Here is a 3,918-nt window from a genome sequence, read left to right as displayed (position 1 = left end):
CAAGCGCACAACCGGAAACGAAAGCGTTAGATTTCAAAGTAAAATTATTATTATTATTATTATTATTATTATTATTATTATTATTATTATTATTATTCAGTTTGAGATTTAACATGATCGTCTGTTAAATATTCCAAGAAACCCCATTTCTACTTTTTTCTAAGGGGGAAAAATAATATGATTCAGTTTGTTTTAAAGTTATAAAAATATATATTTTTGCAGCTGAAAAAATATACAGGCAGTTTCCAGGCCCAAATTTAGAGAAACAAGGCCACCTGTTCTTAAGTGTCATATCCATTCATGTTTACTAACACGTCTTAACAACGCAGTTAAGCAGTTTTCTGCACATAGTTCACCCAAAATGAATTCTTCCTAAAAGGTTCTTCATACCACAGCATTAGTTAGAGATGTATGCTTCTTCTTTCATGCAAAAAAGTCACCCAAAACAGAGAAAAGGCTTAGAATTTATTCATTTTATTTATTTTTATTTTTGTATTATTATTTTGCTGGAGGGAAGAGTGGAGATGGAGAAGTCTGTTTAAACATCTAAGGTGATATGTGCGATGCATGAACTGAGATGCACTTTTGATTTGGACTCTGTTTATCGTAGGGTAGTGATATGAGATAAAGGCGAACAATTATTTTCAAACTTAAAAAAATGTAATAGGGTTACGCTGATAAAACAAGAGACAGATTTCTAACAATTTGTGCAACCGCAGACTGTTGTACAGAGGATAAAGTCCGACGCAGCACAGAGGCGGAAGTGGCTTGGTTAACTGACGCCGACTTGACGTTGGAAGGAGCGCAGCCCACCCTGGCGCGCGCGCTCAGACCCCGGCTCTCTCCTCCTCTCCGCGGTGGTGCAGCTCTCGTCTTCCATCCACACCCATTTCCCTCCTCTCTCATCCCTCCATTGCTGGTTCTGAGAGCTACAACCAACAACACCTCCAGTCAAAAAAAAAAAATAGAATGAAAGGGGAAAAAGAGAGAAACAGAGTGAATGAGGCAGGGGGAAGGAAAGAGAAAGAACTGGAAGGATTGCACCAATCGCTTTCACACACATGCTCCCAGTGACACCAGTTGGGTTATAAATTAACACTAATAACCGGATTAAAAACGTGACGTTAATAACCTCAAAAATTCAGCTAGAATTCGTTTTTATAGTTGCATCCTACCCACCCCATATTATTATTACTATTTTTCCTCCTTACAGAAACGAGAGAAGAAGCGTCTGCAGACGCAGACACATGTTTGGGGACTGAGCTCATCCTTTTGTCGTCCCTTTGTCTTCCTTCGCTTGAGTCGTAAGGACGGTTTATTCCGCCGGCAGCTATTCTGCGGCGAAGGCGGCGTACCGCATGGCGAGCGTTTGGGGAAGACAGCATCGCCCTGACAATCGCAACCTTCCCTCCTCATGGATCACTGTCAGCGGCGGACCTCACGCTGTCAGGTCGCGTAACCGCTTTTGGAAACGAGGCGTGGGGGGTTGATCTCATGAAGTCCTAATTTCCTCATTTAGAAACCCGGCGATGAACTCACGTTGGGCAAATCGCGAAAGTATTCACACCCCCTTAAAGTTTTCCAGATGTCGTCAAAAATAAAAAATAAAACAACAACAACAACAACAACAACAAAAACTTCCGTTCAGTTTAGTACTTGTGTCTTGATAGTGTAGCATTGTACTCAACCTCAAGCATTTTGCCCATTTTTTTTCCACCTCAGTTAGAGTGAAAGGAAAACATCTGTGAGCCTAATTTTTCTTCTTGCCTCAGATTCCCAATTGAATTTAGATCTGGACAGAATAAGGTGGCCTAATAGCGTTGACTCCAAACACATCATTTTGCGTGTTGGCTGGAACTAAATACATGCCACACTAAGAGAGCTAATACTGACAAAAATCAGATTGTCTACATAATCTTTACATCCAAACTGCAGACTTCTCTAGAGTCAGTTATTCAGAATTCTGAGTCTTTGGTTAATATACACGTATCTTAGAAAATACGTTAAAGATTGGGACACATACTAATTCCTTTAGTTAATATTTAAATATGGAGCCTATCCAAGCCTCAGAAGTCCAGATGGAGAGCTGGATGGACAGCGTGGGTTAGTGGATAAATACTAAACACATATTGTTTTCTGTACTTAGACACTGAAGATACTTCAATTTCATTATGTTCTCTAATTTTAATGATCACACCAAGTGTCGCCACGCTCCATAAAAATGCAAGCTTTCAGTTCAAGATGAGGGAACGGTGGCTGCGAAGTCTGCTCTAAGCGCTTAAACCAGCTGAAATTAGGAACATTTCTCGCTAAGAGGGGATGGTGCATCAGGTCACAGTGAGGCCAGGGTCCGGGAAATCCATCCAGAACTCAGAAGCAAAGTCGGTCACAACAGCTGGCACTGCGAAGCTGTCCCCATAGCCTTAAGCAGGACAGATCACCGGATGAGCTCATTTCATGAGAGACAGCCGTGGTTCTCCCCGTCAATAAGCTCGAAACGTTTAGCCGTGACAGTTCTCGCGCAAACAACAATCCTTTTCTTTCTGCAAAACATAACAAAGAACAAGTTACACTCTCAGTCTTCACAACTTAATCTGTGTTTCTCCAGGAGCTTATATTGGATGATTTTCAATCGTTATTTTAGTTCTTGATCTGCCTCTGTGCTGTGAAGTAGAGGGTTATTACCTAAATCTACTCTGACATGTATCACTTTGACACATTTACTCCTTCAGACAGCAGCTGGAAAGCAACAAACTCTCCTCTACAACCGTCACAAAAGCTCCATAGCTTCAAAATGTGCTAACTTCCGGTTGGATGGCAGGAACACTATTTGTTGTTTGCAAACACTTTATTCAGACTTGCAAATTTAAGCAGCTTTTGTCAGCGATGAAGGCACAGTGCGCCTGCCAGCTGCGGCTGCACAACTGGGACATGGAACGAGGAGAGATCAGACCACGGGATAGAACTGGAGTCATGCGGTAAAGAATATATCAGAATATAATACAAAATTAAATAAAACAGATGACAGAAAAGGCAACTGTTTTAAATTTGGAAGTACTTTATTTATTTATTTATTTTTTTAGCAATTTCAGTCTAAAAAGTAAGTGACAGTGTTTAGATTTCCGAGGATTGAAAACCATTGATCTATATTAATTCATTACTATGACATGGTTGAAACACTTCATTATTGGAACGTGTTAAATATGATAGGTTCAGCAACAAACTGATGGTGTTGGTTTGGTGTGAAACAGAGAAAAATATGTTCAAAAAGAATCTCATACCCGCTGTAAACCATGGAGGAGGATGTGTGAGTGTTTTTCCATGTTAGTTCAATTTTGGTCTGATCTGACCACGTCACCTTGACACACGTTTGCTTCGTCTCCTTCGCGGATTTATGGCAAACGTTAAACTTCTTAGTTCTCTTCCGTAAAGGTCAAATGTACAAAGCGAGGTGCTGCTAATCGTTCGCCTGTAGATAGACCGGCCAACCTGAGCTGCCATATTGTGTGCATTCACACTGCAGCCTGAAGTGACCCAATTCCGATTTTTTGGCAATTCCGATTTTTTTTGCCGGGGCCGTTCACACTGCCAGTAAATGCGACCTGTATGCGTTCTGCATTGTAAACGGGCAAACGATCTGAAAGTGTCCCGCATGCACAGTAGAGGGCGCAATAGCGTCAGCGTTCTCAGTGTTCTGCCAAACGCCATAAAAAGAAGAAGTGCTCAGTGTTTGCGGAAGTAAACATGGAGGCTAGCGGTGGAGCTTAGCTTACATATTTGAAGTTGTTGTCCGGCCGGAGCAGCATATTAACAACTTAATCCTCATATAATCTATCATGGTTGTTGTTTTTTTTACCACTTGTGCATATCAGGACGCAGAATAGTGAGATTTGTTGAGAAACAGTGACGTTCAGTTCG

This window comes from Poecilia mexicana, unplaced genomic scaffold, assembly GCF_051168715.1.
Source record: "Poecilia mexicana isolate PSO_F unplaced genomic scaffold, ASM5116871v1 scaffold_14, whole genome shotgun sequence".
NCBI classification, from domain to species: Eukaryota; Metazoa; Chordata; class Actinopteri; order Cyprinodontiformes; family Poeciliidae; genus Poecilia; species Poecilia mexicana.
Note: the sequence above shows the minus strand (reverse complement) of the source record.